This window comes from Pezoporus flaviventris, unplaced genomic scaffold (genome assembly GCF_033815535.1).
Source record: "Pezoporus flaviventris isolate CSIRO_AGI_PZ_B2104156 unplaced genomic scaffold, CSIRO_AGI_Pfla_v1 ptg000063l, whole genome shotgun sequence".
NCBI classification, from domain to species: domain Eukaryota; kingdom Metazoa; phylum Chordata; class Aves; order Psittaciformes; family Psittacidae; genus Pezoporus; species Pezoporus flaviventris.
The window spans coordinates 4,501,371-4,517,025 of record NW_026892611.1 but is presented as its reverse complement, the minus strand read 5'-3'; the positions used below and the strand labels follow the sequence as shown (position 1 = coordinate 4,517,025).

The 15,655-nt window shown below is 42.0% G+C and overlaps 2 protein-coding genes and 1 long non-coding RNA gene across 9 annotated transcripts in view; 2 read left to right on the top strand and 1 right to left on the bottom strand.

Annotated features, from left to right (window-relative positions):
* Window positions 1-15,655, bottom strand: part of LHFPL7 (LHFPL tetraspan subfamily member 7) — a 62,082-nt gene that overhangs the window by 18,109 nt on the left and 28,318 nt on the right. The window lies entirely within an intron of this gene.
* The window catches only part of SPATA22 (spermatogenesis associated 22), a 63,356-nt gene that overhangs the window by 25,222 nt on the left and 22,479 nt on the right, over window positions 1-15,655 (top strand). For all 7 annotated transcript variants that reach the window (XR_009746401.1, XR_009746399.1, XR_009746398.1 and 4 more), the window contains exon 9: window positions 8,987-9,182. The gene's annotated coding sequence lies outside the window, so the exon portion shown is untranslated. The remainder of the gene's footprint in view (window positions 1-8,986; window positions 9,183-15,655) is intronic.
* LOC133277960 (uncharacterized) lies at window positions 4,537-8,365 on the top strand. The gene is made up of 2 exons (XR_009746404.1): window positions 4,537-6,798; window positions 6,843-8,365. It is a non-coding gene; the product is annotated as an uncharacterized LOC133277960 (long non-coding RNA).

The following is a 15,655-nucleotide window of genomic DNA, read 5'->3' as shown; positions in this document are numbered from 1 at the left end:
GTAACTGGAGCAATTACCGAAGTCCAGGTAAACTCCTCTGATCGGGAAGTCGTGGCCTGGCTGAATGAAGCTGACAGCACAGTGTCCACCTCTGCTGTTCCCAGAAATGTGTCCACACCAAACCTTTAACTGAACACAAAGTTAAGCTTCTGTCAACTGCGCAGTTCAGCTGTCTGCTGAACTGCTGTGGGTTGTGTAAGATACAAACCAGTAACTGTATAACCAACCCAGAACAGCAGTAGTCTTCTAGCATCATTAATTTTGTCAAATACTTTTTTCTTCTATGCTTCTGACATGGCCAGCAACCACCTGAGGTGGTTGCTCCTCTGTGGCTGAGACATCCTGGGAGGATAACAGCATCACTCACTGGAGCACCACATGCCCAACCAGGCTGTGCAGCAGATGCTGTCCTGCAAGCCTGATGGAATAGTTGCTCCAAAGGCTGAAGTTCATGAAGATAATTTTGACTGGTCTGAGTCACAAGTACACAGTTAAATTTGGGATGGCAAAATCCATCCAAAAGAAATGCCTCTCAACATTCCAGCTCCCTGGGCATGCAGGTTAATTGCAAGTGGTTTGACAGTGCCTGCAGTAAGGCAGGAACCTGGGGTGTCTCTGTAGCAGCTTTTGTCCACAATTTGATTTAATGCCCTCCATAAGCAATTGCATCTCAGTGCTTGTAATAAGAAAATGTCATAAAGGTACCTGCTGCCTAGTCCAACATCTTTGGGCTTTGACAGTTCAAATTTACAGCTTTAATTCAGTAGTCTAGAAGCCTGTTATTCTGTACATAGTGAAGGGCTGAAGGAACAATATTTTATAGAATGTTCACCTGTGTTCAGTGACCCATGGAGGATGTAAGCCTTCAGACCTTGTGAAATGACTTGCAGACAAATTCATAGTGCAGATTGTCCAGTGGCAAATTACAAAGTCCTGCTTAAACCCCTGTGTGCCTGGATGTACTGACTTGACTGTTTTGCCTCTGTACAATGATGAGTTGAACTTTCAGCAGCTTAATTAAAGGAGCCATGAGCAGCATAACTGAGTCACAGAGCTAAAGGAATCCATATGGAAGGAGCTGACACACTAACACCACTTGGGAGACTCTGGACAAAAGAGCTGTAGGATTTCCTTTAGGAAAAGATGAGCTGTGCGTGTGGCTGTCATGCACAGGACAATGTCACCCTGCTGAGCACAGCAGGTCAGCCTGAACCACGTAACAAAGTGTTAAACAGAGGTGAAGGGAGGCAGCCCCACAGCCATTGCTTAGGCTACAGCTCCATCACAGGGGGAGGCCAACTTTGACACTCCTGTGCCTTTTGCAATCCAATTTATGTCCTCTGTCTCTGTTACCACCATGGTCCCAGGGGTCACATTTGGGGCTGTTATAAAATGCAGGCACGCCAGCATTGCAAACGTCCCCAATGTGTGCCGTGTATGCAGCTGTTTAATGAGGCCTGCTGTCATTACAGCAAAATGACTCAAGGACCTTCTTAAAAAAGCCTCTTATTTATAGTATCATAGATTACCTTAATGTCTTTTTACTGGGAGGTGCTATGAAATACTGTGCAAACATTACAAGATGGTCCCAAAATAATGTGGATTTAAGCTGGATCTATCAAGGAAAACATAAATATTGAATGGAAGAGAAATAAATAGTTGAAATTTGCTGAAATCTTAAGCAAATGAATATTTTTATGAAAACTATGCACTTCTGAGCTGGATTTCTATACCATATATTTCATGTAGGAGTCAGTCAAGTGTATACTCTAGTAGTAATTCCTAATGGAGAGACCTATGTTTGAAGTGTAAAGATTAGTAAGAATTTTCTCCTACCAGCAAAACTACCTAAAATCCAACATTACAGAGCAATGCTATTATTCACCTATAATATTGAGAAAGCAAGAGTTACTTTTTCCAGGCAGTGTCTCGGTTTTCACACAGAATGTCAAAAACCTGTATGGATGTCCAGTCCTCTTCAAAGCTCTAGGTAACCCTGACTATACATCTTTCACCCATGCCATCCCACTCTGAAGTTTTCTTTCTTACTGAGTTTCTGCTCTCAGTTTTATACCTGCTGCTATCCAACAACTTACCCAGAATTATCTCTGACTTCTACTGGCACATCAAACTGCTTCCAGCCTTTTCATCACATTTCAGTGACATCCTAAATTTTTTTGTAAAATAATACAGACTAAACTTTTGTATTGTGTTCATTTTTTATGGCTTTAGTCTTAGTTTATGCTTAATCTGTAATAGAGACATGGAAAATTTGATTTGTACCAACCTCTTTATGTGTCAGTGGAGGCTTTCTCTTGCCAGATAAACACAGCCTAGATGAGCACTCCATGCACTATAGCTATGCATCCCTGTTTGAACAAGAAAAATATTTGAAGTACCTATCTAGTGAATTATGGAGCTATCTGTGACATGCTGATTTAAACCTGGGCAGGTCCTCATGTTTCTACAGTGGATAATTACAGGTGAAATCTTAAATGGAAATGTATTAATTAGAGTAAGATCTGCTGCCAGTGCCCTTCCCGTCAAAACTCAAAAGAAATGAATTGGAGCAGCAGTGAAATGAAGCAGTAATGACAGGGCTTCCATTTAGCTTCTAAATCTTTTTTCTTAAATATCCGTATTTTAATGAAATTTATGTGATTTTAATGTAGAAGACATTTTGATGATCCTAGATACAGTCTCTAATCAAACATTCTGTAATTAAACTTCTTGCTTTATCTATGTAAAATGCCAAGGAATTAGAGAAAGACTTATGCCTCCAGGTTAATCCCTACTTTAACTCAAAGACATGCAGGAAAGACAGTGTCTCACACCAGGTTTTACAAAGCAGCCATGGGAGAAGAAGGATGTCCCTGCACCAGAAAGCCCACATGGAGCAGAGCAAAGGAAAGCCCATGCCATGTGTGCTGTGTCAAGGCCAGTGGGCTGGATGTGCTCCCAGCCCAGCCTGGCTTGGTTGCAAATTCTTGCCTCTCTTGACTCTTTACTCACTTTTTCCCCTATCTTTGATGAGATTCCCGTATGGGATGTGGCAATTGTGAGCCATAGATTACTTTAATCTGAGAAGAACATTTTGGAAAAGACACAAACATACTGGGGTTTGAATGTCTTCATTCTCATGTGCCAATGTATAACACTGCACCCCAGAAAATTATGTTTTAAATAATAATTAATTTGTGAAGGGCCTGGCTTGTGTCTTACAGACAGATCTATGCCATACTCCCCGTTATTGGCTACATCTGTGAAATGTCCATTATTTTTCCATAGTTTAAATGACTGTATTTCTCTTGCTTTCCCTGCAACACAGTACCATGTTCATTTCTCCTTGGAAAATATCAGAAAAAGAAGCAATTTGTAAGAATGACGAGAAAGTGGCTTCTAATTTGTGTACACCACAGCAGCCTGACACAGAAAGAGGCTCTGTTGAGATTCACAAATCCTAATTCCCACACAGTTTCAAGCAGGCCAGATTAAAAAAAAAAAGAAAAAAAAAAAAAGAAGAAACAAAGGAAAAAGAAAATCACACAGACCAATTTGATCACAAAGATTCTAATTCAGCACAGGTTAATTGAGAAGTCAGATTTCCTGCTATCACTTCTGGAGAGGGGGGAGATAAGCAAACACAATGACTCTTTATCAACAATATGGGGACTTCATTTAAAGAGAGAGCATTAGGTTACAGGCTAGAAGATTAGCAGCAATCAGACTGCTCTCAGAAAAGAAAATGCACTGGGTAATAAAGATAGAAGGCATAAAGCTGGGTGCATAGAAATGAGGTTTGATGCCAAATATTGCAGGTCAGATCTGAGCTGTCACATTGGCACTGATCATTGCCATTGTACAATTACTATTATTCACCTGTGATCCTCTATCAAGTCCTCCTCCCACCCACCCCATTTATTAATGGCATTTTAATGAAACAAAGGTCTTTTATCTCTTTGAGATCACTAACCATTGTATAATAGTACATAGTAGAATATGAAATACATTTACTTTTTCCCTATCACCCATAAAAAGATATGTTATTCTCTTCCTTAGCCACGACCCCATAAATCTGAGTACAGCTCTGCATTTAAAGTCAGCAGGCTGATTTTTCCTTTTTCTTTGTGTATCATGTGTTTTCCTTGCCAAAAAGTGCCTGTTTTCTTGCAAGTGAAAGAAGGAGAATTTTAAAGGATGCTAGAGGATCTTAAAGACTCCCCTTTCCCCAATCCCAAGCATGCATTCACCTTATTGTTCTGCTGACTAAAGAGTTAGAAACCACTAATATTGTCACTGCTGGCAGATCAGAAAAATACTTATTCTGTAGTCGAGTAGATTAATCCAAGGGGGGAAATAACCCTGCAAAGCCCTGGAAAAGCTGCCTGCCTAACCAATCCATTTTCTAAACCTAGATGTTTTCAATCTCTTTAAGTGTTAATCTCGCGATACTTCTTTTTATGCCTAGCAAAATGATTTCAACATGTATTGAACTATTAAAGAACTCATATAATTAGTGTGGTTCTTATTTTTTTTATGAAGAAGCCTTTAAATGAAATCTTATCTATGAGTTTGTCAGTTATATGCTCACATTGAGTATCAAGACACGTTAGGACCTCTTGCCACTGGCTTTTTTGATGAGCTCTGGAGACTGCCCAACTTTGGCTACACTTTTCAAAGAAACTTATGCTGAAATCAGAGGCAGTGTAATACTAGGTAAGCTATACATTAATTCTTCTGTGATGTGAGCCTGAATAAACTGAGATGTAGGCTTCAAAGAAGATGATTGAATGGTTTGGTCTAGGAAAGACACAGGGCACTTGTCCCATCTGCACAAGCGCAGGGAGTTTCTGATGCTTGGCAGCCTCCCTTGAGAGCTGATTCGAGCAGAACAGTTAAACTACAAAGCAGTTATCACAACATTACACCCAATGACTAACTGAGGATCCTGGACAGAGCAGGAGGAGTGTGCGGAGGTGGAGGTCAGAAGTACTGCTTTGCAGAGCCCGTGATGGATATGTAGAATAGGTTTGCAAATGAAGGCACTGGAATCCAGCCTCTGACATTTACTGCTGCAAGAACTGAGTAACTATGAAACAGAGCTATAGTTAGCCATTTTTCCTGACAACTGGAGACAGTTTTCGTTCTTACACACACCCCTCTTATGCCTTTTCTTGGCATGACTTTGGTCTCCTCTGATAAAGAACTGGTTTGAAATATGACAGCTAGACTGCGAGTTTTAAGCCGAGACCTCTTCCGTGACAGGTGCTGATGGGCTCTGCTATCTGGGCTCACTCTGTGAAGAATAATGGCTTGTGAAAGGAAGGTTACAAATAAGGTCATGAAGCAGCTCAGGAAGCCTTGCATTTCATGTCAAGAATCTTAAAGGTTATAGGAGGGCTGTAAAAACTTTCCTCTAGGGCTGCTGACTGACTGATCAGCAGCATGATTATAGCCTGATTTTGATAAATCATGTTCATCTACCGTTTGTGAAAGGCTTTAAAAGCACTGTTTGTGAGTCATGTGTTCCTGTGAAATACTTTATTGAATCCATAGGAAAAAAAGCAGCTTATGCCTTCGTGTATGTCCTGCTGGCATACATACTGCATGGTAGCTGGCCCGTGCCATCCAAAAGCAGGACCTTCACCTTGGGGAGCTGCCCAGACTGAAAGTGCCACACTCAAGGGAGTCACCTCTAGTTTTCTGACTCACCATGGACATCCCAGGTCCCTAAGGGCCCTTTAGCCCCTGAATCCTGGAGCAAAGCCGTTTTGCCTAACAAGTAGGCAGTAGATTTTGTCTGTGGGAACTGGCTGGTGGAGAATACAGGGAGTTGCAGACAGCTGAGCTTACTCACACAGGCTGAGGGGTTTATTGTAGGGCTTAAAGATGCTTCTTTTGTAAGCTGGGTATGAGAGGAGGGAGAGGAATCAGTTTAAAATTAAAATGAGGATTTTTCAACTCATCCTTAATATTTATAAGGCTCCTTTTGCGTTACAGACAAATCCTCAAAGAGGGAAAGCTGCTTGTCCTTAGTTCTTGTGCCTTTAGTTCAGCTTCTCATTGTTTATACTACTCTAAGCAAAATAACTGTTCTGGAAATGCAGTCATTTACAAAATCCAGCCCACTAGGCCTTAAACAGCAGAGACATGTCCTGCTATGTTTGTTCCTTTGTTGTTGCTATGGCATTACCACACATTTTTCCATGTAGGAAAGGAAATCCCATGGAGACCAGATAATAAAGGCTTGAATTTCCAGGGCACACTGTCTGTCTCGCCTCATGACCTGTTTGACACCCTCTTTCACCAAACCTGCATTCACTGAACCCAAATAAACAGCCAGCCGTCAAAGGAAGTATTTTAAAAGGATTGCTCATGGTTAGCCTTGATGAAATATACACTGGAAAACCTGCATTTTAATCACATTTGGAGTTCTGCATTTCAAAAATGGTTTTGTTTAACTACATCAGACTTGTCATTCAGGGAAGTTTCCTTCCGTAGGATGACTGCATTTAAAAGTCAAGTTAACCAAACCCAGACAAATTTCCCAGGAGGCTGTAAAAAGCCAGACAAGTGTCTCACACACTCAGTACCTGACCTCTGTGCTGTACCAGGTGTATCTGCCTGCTATCAGCAAGAGGCCAAGATGCTGCATGTTTATACAACATCACCAAATCAAAGTGGAGTGTCATGTCATGAGGTTTCATCAGAATATCATCACTGTATGTTTGTTGTTGGGACAACCTTGGCTTTGACTCTCCACTTGACTTGACACTGGTTTATAAAGATTGATCCTGTGTCCTAGCCAGTCTGCTCTGCCTAAAGCCCCTGATCATTCTGAGTTGCACACAATCATTGTGCCTTGCTTTATCTTAGAAATAGCTATTTCATGGTGCTCCCTAAAATTATACTTTACATGTATATTAAAATTGATGTGTAAATACAAGTTTGTAAAATGCTCTGGGACTTTAATTCTATGTGAATTTTCATTCAGGCCAATATAGTAATTGTCATACTCTAATATTCAACTAATTTTAATGTATATCTAATTATAATTTGTCACCTGTTGATGCAGTTATTAGGGAAGAATGTGCAGTTCACAACTGACCAAAGGGCAAATGTCTCAGCCTCAGGATTGTTCTGATGCAAAATGTCATGGTGTATTTTGAGCCAAACCTCTTGGACTTCATTTATTGTGTCTTGCACTCCTGTCATTTCTGTGTAACATAATGCAAAGGCACTGGCCTAGCCATCCAGGCATATTAAAAGTGCCTTGTTTCCTCTCATCTTTCAAAACCACATATACATATTGCCTACAGGATACTGCAGCCAGAAAACACAACCAGCTAGCAAAGGATAATCTGCCACAGGCAACATACACCTTGTGGCCTTCCAAATTCTTCAGACAACACAGGAAAACAAACAGCAGCCTTACAGACTTAATGGACTTCTAATGGATTTGATGGATTCTGCATCAGCAGTTTCTAATGGAACATCTAAAGAAGACAGTTTCCCTTCCCATAGAGATTCCTAGAGGATGTGAAGTTGGAGTGCAAAGGCTCCAATTTTTAACACTTCAATGCTGTGGAAGAGAACTCATGGTAAGACTGAAAGTCTTCATCTCTTCTGAAAAGTGACTGAGTTTCCAGGAGATAGTAAGTGAGCTGTCTCATACCACAGAACTCAATAGTAGCAAAAGGCACCAGTAAACCCCATGAAGTTCGTGATCTCCTTGATCCATTTAGCTCAACTCCCCAGAATTGCAGAAACTGGGGCTTGAAGTCTGCTCCCATGCCCAGAGAGAGGCTATGGTTATAGATGGGGAGTTGTTGTGCAGTTATCAAAAAGAAGACAAAGTCCAAAATGCTTTTGTTGAATACAGCTAGGCAGCAATGGTAATAGATTCCTCCTAGTTACATATCCTTGACTTTGTTATTTTTGCATAATCTTCTAACTTCAGCTATTGATAAATAAATTGGTTTACAAACCAGAGTGTAAATCACCATTCACTGCTGAGCTACTATTGTGCCTCTCATTTGTAAGGCAGCTTGCAAGCTTGTTTTTTTAATCATTTTGGCTTGACATTTTGTTTTCCTGTTATTATTTATGAGCTGTATCTTATGAATGGATTATGTAAAATAGTTTAATTCCAGTTGTTGCAATTTCTCAGATTCCATCACACAAAAGCTTGCTTTGAGCAGAACACTCAGGTCCAGACTTTGTTCTCAGTTGTGCTGATACAAATTAGACCATCATCCACTGAGATCAAAAGGGCTTTGCTCAGATTTATAACCGTTAGGGGCATTTAGGAAAAATTCTGAGGAATGCTCTTTTTAGAGTATGCAAAAGCACATTGCTGCTTCCAGCAGCACATTTCACAGGTGGGGTTAACCTTCTATCCTCAGCTCAGTAACTGAACCTGGTGATTCTTACAGCAAAGAATTATCAACTGCATTCAGCTGTGACTTGACTGCCTTTGTTAGAATATGTCAGAAACACGGATGGGTGGATTTGAGAACATTTGCTTTCTAAGATTTTGAATGCACTCAGTCACTTTCAAGCAACTGAAACCTTCACGGCTAATTAAAGCAATCTTAGTCCCCATTTGATGGCAGGTGTTAGCTCTTTTCTGTGAGAGCAGGTTACTATTGTCGCAAAGCAACAGCTCTTAAGCCTTTGCATGTAAAAACTATCTCCAGATGCCAAAAATCTTGCCAATTATTACTCTCCATTTCACAGGTTTCTCTGATCTCTCAGCATCTGACTTCACACCTGAGTGAGGAACAGAAAACTTGTGAAAACAAGAGTTTGGTTGCTAAGGAGCATTTGGCATGTATTTTTGCTGTTTATTTCCATATACTAAATGATAGTTCATTTCTCAGGATGAAGCATGCGATGTGGCCTGTAGCAGTTGTAGATAAGGCATGGTATCATGCAAAGGAGAGAGAAAGAACTACAAATTTCTGCTTCACATTGGCTTGCTCAGGTTATTGCTCCATGGTTGCCTGGACTCAGGTCACTCAGTCAACTGCTCAGTTCCTGAATTCACACAGTGTTCTACTGGAGCCCAGCCTGGTGTCAGAACAGCAGCCGGCCGTGGGAAGCCTCACAAGGAAGCAGCCTGTTCCCTGCCACTTGCAAGTCAAACTGGTAACATTTTTCATCTCAGCACATGGAAATAGGTATGGTTAATTTGTATGTCATTGTTGCGACAACGCATAGCCGTGCGGATGACAGATGTCTCAAAAGCCATCACAGGGCAGTTTTTCAAAGATGATTGCAAACCCAGTGCAAGGCAAAGGCACGCAGTTCTGTGCATTTAAACCAGGCAGTTACAACCAGAGGTACACAGACTGCATGTTTGCAAAGCTATAGCTTTCTTGTTTGTAGAAGTGCCTCTCAGCTGACTTAGGGCTTTCCGAGGTCGCCTGGCTTTGCATTTAGTCAAGGAGAGCAGGCAGGACTTGCACAGCCCAAACTGCTGCCTGAGGCCTGACTCTGCACATGGCCAACGAGTTTTGCTGGTGCTCTGCTGGACCCAGCACAACTCCTCCCTGTTCGAACTACAAAGGTCCCAAAGACCAGCTTTTCCTAGGAATAGGGAGCAATCCTGCACAAGGCCTTCAAGAGTAATTTATTCTGATTTAGAAGGACATGTTATTCTAATGGCATACCGTGCTAGGCATGATACAGTTTAAATGTTTTTCACTGGTTACAAATGTGACCTTCATTAACTCGTCTTTGTGCGCCTGGATCTACAGGAACAGCTCATTGCATTTTCAATTTAATTTAATTTGAATGATAATTTAAAAGTTGTTTGATGCAAATGCGACCATCTGCATCCTCGCAGCTGACACAGTTTTTAAAGAGGAGTTTGTGAGCAGGGGTGGAGGGGAGAGCTTGGTGGTGAGTAAGAGCCATGAGCTTTGCAAGGTGGTTTACTGCAGGGTGTGGAGCACCCTAGGAGCAAGCTGTGAGTGCCTAGGGGCTGAGCAGGGAAGAGCAGAGAAGCTGAGCCAAGAAATTGCTGGTTGTCAAAGCTGTACCTGGCCATTTAAATGTGAAATGGTGATCTCAAGTCATCAGACCATCCTAGCTTATGATGCTGCTTGTTGTCTGAGCTGCAGTAACTGCCCCATGTATGTGCTAGCTAGACCTGCTGCAATACAAAGTGCACCATAGCTTAAACTGCGAGGAGGGGCTGGGATAGGTTCTGGGTTGTCTTGTGCATAGCACTTCAGTGCCTAGCAAATACACTGCATGTAGCTCTACTTGTGGCTTTTAATTACTGGCAGTAACAGCACTATCCTGAAACTAAGAGTTTATGGTGATTTTGATGGGGATGGGGAGAGGGATGTAGAAAAACTCCCTTGTTTTGCTATGACTGAATCTAAGCTGTAGGTTTCTGGATGCAAGGGCCTGCCTGTTCCTCCCATCTGCTGTACACCTTGCAATACTGGATGCTTCATGACAGTAAATAAACAGTGCTAATGGCCATTTGTTACTGCTTGGCTGCCAAACTTTGAATAACTTGATAAAACTGAAACTCTGAATTGTTGCACTGATTTTTCTATGATTTGGTTTGGGTTTTCTGCTGACTTCATTCTAAACTAATAGGCTAAAATGGGCTCTGGGTCCAATTCAAGCTCTTGAAAAAGAGGCAGAGGAACCATTTGCCCATAATGGTTCCCTGCTGGCAGCTTTGGTCAGGTAGGATGGAAGGGGAGCTCCTTGCTGAGCCCTCACTCTGCAACAACAGTGCTTCTACTCTGCACCCCAGGGAGTCATACTTGGAGACTACCATCCCATGTGGCTCCAATCAAACCTACATGAATTCTAGTGGACGGGCTAGCAAGGGAAAGGGAATTGGAGAAGGATTTGAAACAAATCACTTTGTCCGTACCCTGAAAATCTGCTCTATTTCAAATAATGCTCCTTTTTGGCACCTGTGCGCAACAGCCATTGTACTGGTGCTCATGGGAATGCAGCTGAAAGCTTTTAGCTAAATTTTGCAAGCGTCATCTCCCTTGGCATTGCAAATCTGGATAAAGGAAATGAGCAAAATAACCCTTTCTAATAAGGAGGGATGGTTGATTGGGTTAACCTTGTCTGTGAGTCAGGAGACCTAGTATCAATTCTTAGGACAACCATATATTCCTGAGAGGCTGCATTCCTAGTGATTCCTAGTGAAAATCAAGCATTGGCACTCCTGCAAGAGCAGACCATACTCATCTCTGCTCTGTTCTAGGGATTACACTGTGTGCTGCTGTCTTCTCAAAAGCAAAAAATAAGCTGCTGCCACTTCAGCACAATGGAGTTATAAGTAGAGTCTATGCCAAAGCACTACTGAGGAAGACAGGTCCCTTATTAAAATGAGCGTGTACATTATAAACTAGGTTTTATTGTCTTAAACCTAAGAATTGGATGAAATGCTATTGGAAAAACAACCCAGCAGTTTTCTACTGCAGAGACTTCACCGCTGATGCATTTATATAACATTTTTCTTGCCCTTTATTTAAAATCATGTTTTCTGCTATTTCTCTAGTGCTCCCTAAATTGGGACATGAGAGATCACAACATCTTTGACAACGATTGCCTAGAACTCCCCATACGGCTCAGCTGTCTTACTGCATCGCGTTTCAGATGCCTCTGGGAGCTGTGTTAGCAGTCACTCAGGAATACCAAAGCTTGGAGATATTTGTGTGACTGCATTTTAGGTAGCAAGATGCACATATGACTTTGTTAAAACTTGGTTCTATTTGAAATTCACCTTGCAAGCAGTCTGTCAGCATTCTTGGCTCTCTCTCTGACAGTAGAAGACTAAATGTAGCAACCTGACTTCTAATGGATGGCTCTTACTCTGCAAATTATGTTTTAACTTTATTTATGAGCATTAAAAAATGCTACTTAAGTCAGCTTTTGGAAACACATGAGAGAGGTCTCTGATTTTCTTATAAGAGATCAGACTGAGTGAATAAAGTGAACAAAGAAGCTGAGAAGGTGGTTGGGAACCAAAGCTTTAAATTGCAACTGTAAGGCTGATTTCTGATAGTGCTGCTCCCCGAACCCATTAAAGAAACACTTAACAGAAAAAAGGCACACACCCCCCTGGAGAGCCTTCTACCTCCTGTAGAGATTTGGAAGAAAGCTCACATCTACCCATTAGAAAAAAAGTACTTTTAAGCTTTTAAGTTCAAATTACGGGTCCAAACAGCATATGCTGGAACTGAACATAGTCTTGCTGGGAAGGGATTTGCTCTGAGGCTGCTCTAGCAATAAATAATAAACCTAATCAGGCTTCTTCCCTCTGGAGCACTCAGTTTTGTGATAGTGATATGACGGGGCTTCAGAGCCTCTCTTCTGAACAGGTATTCAGAACACCATTGAAGTATTAAAAAAAACCCAACAAACAAAGCCACTTTTCTTGAGAGGTGCCAGTTAGAGACAGTCACGTTATTTCTGGTTGTATTTTCCTACCACTGCACATCAGCTGCTTCTGAAAAATTACAGAAGAAAAAGAAGTACAATTAAACAGCAGCTGGTGTGACTCCTGTGCATTGCTATGCAAGCCAGGGAAAGCAGCTATTTTATACAAATACTGATTGCAATGTGAGAAAACTATGGACACTCTTATTTTTCTCACAATACTTAGTTACCTGGTATCAAACATCTCTTTGATAGAAACCTTATAGTTTGGCTTTCAAGAGGCAAAATCACTTTAACTGGTTGTGTTAGGACTGCAGATTTCATCTGTCACTGAAAATCCTTCTGTGCTTCCTCTACAAACACAAAAACATCAAACTGTGGAGCTCTTCCAAGGCTGTCAGCTCAAATATCCCTTTCTGGCCTGGAAGATGCTTAAAATGGGAAGTTTCAGAAACAGAGATGAGAGGACCCATGTTTTACCTTCTTCATGCTTGCTGCAAAAACTCCCACTACATGCATTGCTCCTTGCTAGTAGTTCCAAGGATTTTAGTTTTTATTTCTGGATCTCTAAGCTTTGGCTTTTCCCTCTGTATAAACCTTGAAGCCAGTCAGAGGAAATGAATGGTGCTTTTCCACCAGCAGCTCTGTCGAGCCCAGTTGGTGAGCCATGGCTGATATGCCAATGAGTCCCATAACAGCTAGCAATGCTAGTGAAAGGGGGGCTGTTAGTGCCTTTGCTGTAGAAGTTGTTCGCTACTGGGGTAGGAACCCCCCAGCAGCTTGATAGCTGAGCCCTTTCCCCCTCGTGTCCTCATAAATAAAACATAACGGCTGCCGCCCACTCCTGCAGACAGCCGTGTTCTAATAAATCATGTAAATAGTCTTGGAGCTTCACCACCCTTTATTTCACTTGAGTCCCGTAACTCAGCTGTTAATTGGATCTAAGATAAAATCTATTTTACTGCATGTTTCCTAGGCAGGATTCTGTAAAGTCCTCTCCAGAATAATAACCCATAGCATTGCCCTCTTTCTTTTGCTTCTCTCCAGCACCGAGGAGGAGAGCAGTAAGGCAGCATGGCCAAGCTCATGAGAAATTTCCTTCCTCGTGGCTCTCCCTGACTGCTGTGGTTTGGCTGTCAGCTCTGAGCCACCGGCATGCTGGTGAAGATTCACACTGGTTTTAGCAACAGTAGCACAGCTGCCAACTCCAGGCTGCTTCTGCCTCCAGTCCCAAAGTGGAGGTTTCCAAGGGGCCTGGCAGAGTAATCCCTTTGGAGCAATTATACGAGGCTGTTCTAAGCAGCAAATATCTTACCCTACCAGTAAGCTTGTTTGTCAGAAAGATCTTAGAAAGTTCTGGTGTTTTAATTGGTGTAATGCACCTTTTCAGTTGGGAATTTCCTCGCTGAAACAGACATGGGATGTACAACCAAAAAGGCGTTTGGAGGGTTTTTTGTCTTGGAGAAGTGGAACCCCAAATCTTCTGTTTGCTTCTTACTTTCCACTAATTGCAACACAGAAGAAATTTCAGGCCTTTTAGGATAGCTGCTTAAAGTGGTAAATAAAACCTGCACCTGGGGAACTGAGGAACAGCAAGCTTTCTTCCGTTTTTGCCTCTCAAAACTGGAATCCTATTCTAGCAGAAGATTTGTTGCAAGGTCTCTTGTCTAGAAATTGTCACCTCCCTGGTCCTGTCCTGTGCAGAGTGGACAGGGATGTAACTCCTTTTCCCTGCAAAGGACCTGTCCTGTGCTTTGCTGTGCACAGAAAGCACTGAGAGCAGAGAGATGCCCTCAGCCAGCACCATACAGAGCTGCAGCCTTGCACAGGTCGCGTCAGCTACAGCAGACGGGCTACTGGTTTTATTGTTTATAGACCTAACCTGAACCCGTATCTAGGAGCAACAGCAGCATAATTAGCTTTGGCAATTAACACTGCTTAAATGAAGCTGCGGCAGGACCAAAGACACTTCTTTAGATTACAGAAGCAGCAATTAGTGTTTCATTAAAGTAACAAGCCTAGCTAAGCTACTGAGCCTGCCAGGGTGTGCTGATCTAATTTTGGGACCCATCAATAAACCCAACGGGCATTAAAGTGAGATGCATCGAGTCTTTCACCACCACATTTGAGAAGCCTGACGGGAAAGTGACAGAAGATTTTGTATTGGTTAGATAACAGTAACCTCTGTCTACATGTGAGGTATCACTGGGTAGCACCAACTACAAAAAAAGCAGACGGGTGCAACTGGGTACCTCCAATCTAGTAGTAAAGAAAGTAGAAATCATTTCCTGTCTTATCTGTACCCCCATGCAAGTATCCTTTTCATTAGCTTTCTGAAGAATATATCTCTGTGCCAGTTTCACATTGAGTTCTCTGGCTGTTTTTGGTCTGAAAAACAATGCATGTGTTGAAGAACATACTGGGTTTTCTGGATTTGGTTTTAAGTCTTGCCTGCAGCTGTAGGTTGGTGGTTTGTTCACCTTAAATATGAAGTCAGTTCTGCCTTGAAGGGAAGGGGCTGACACCATGCAGCCAGGTGGGTGCTAGTGCTCAGTGTCAGAAGGACCAGGTTTTGTCACTGTTGGACATCAGAGAGTTAGGATGGTAGAGGTACATTACATGGACATACAACTTCTAAATGCCAGGTTTCAAAAACCATTAACTGTAACACAGTGCATGTCCCTCCCTCCCATCATTTGTGCATATTAAACTCCAGCTAACACACCAAACAGTATTTAGTGGTTTTGCTAGGAAATACCACTAGAGAATCAGCAGAATGTACGTTTTTTGTTTGACTGTTCTTTGGTGTAACACAGGGGAAAAAAAAACATCCTGCTGCGAAGCTTTCTGTCATCCTCAGGATTGCACAACACAGCGGTTAACACAGCGTCTTTTCCTTGCAACCTGCTTTGCTGTTTTCCGTGCTTTACTATAACCAGTAATTTTCAGTAACCTGGAAGCTTGATTAAAACAGGCACAGAGCTGTACTTCTGTGAAAGAGGCTGATCTAGTAAAGTCAGGAACTTCCTAAATAGCAGTTTTCTTGGGAAGTGTTCCTGTTGCAGCCAACAGTAAGAAGGGCTTTGGAGGTCTCTCTGCTGAATCAACGTGCACTTTGCAGTTCTATTAAAGCTTTCTTGCAAGAGCCCATTTCTGGATATGCCAGAAAAACAGGAATGCTTTCCTGATTCCTGGAGATGAAAACTTACTAAGGAGGAGAAAGCATGTT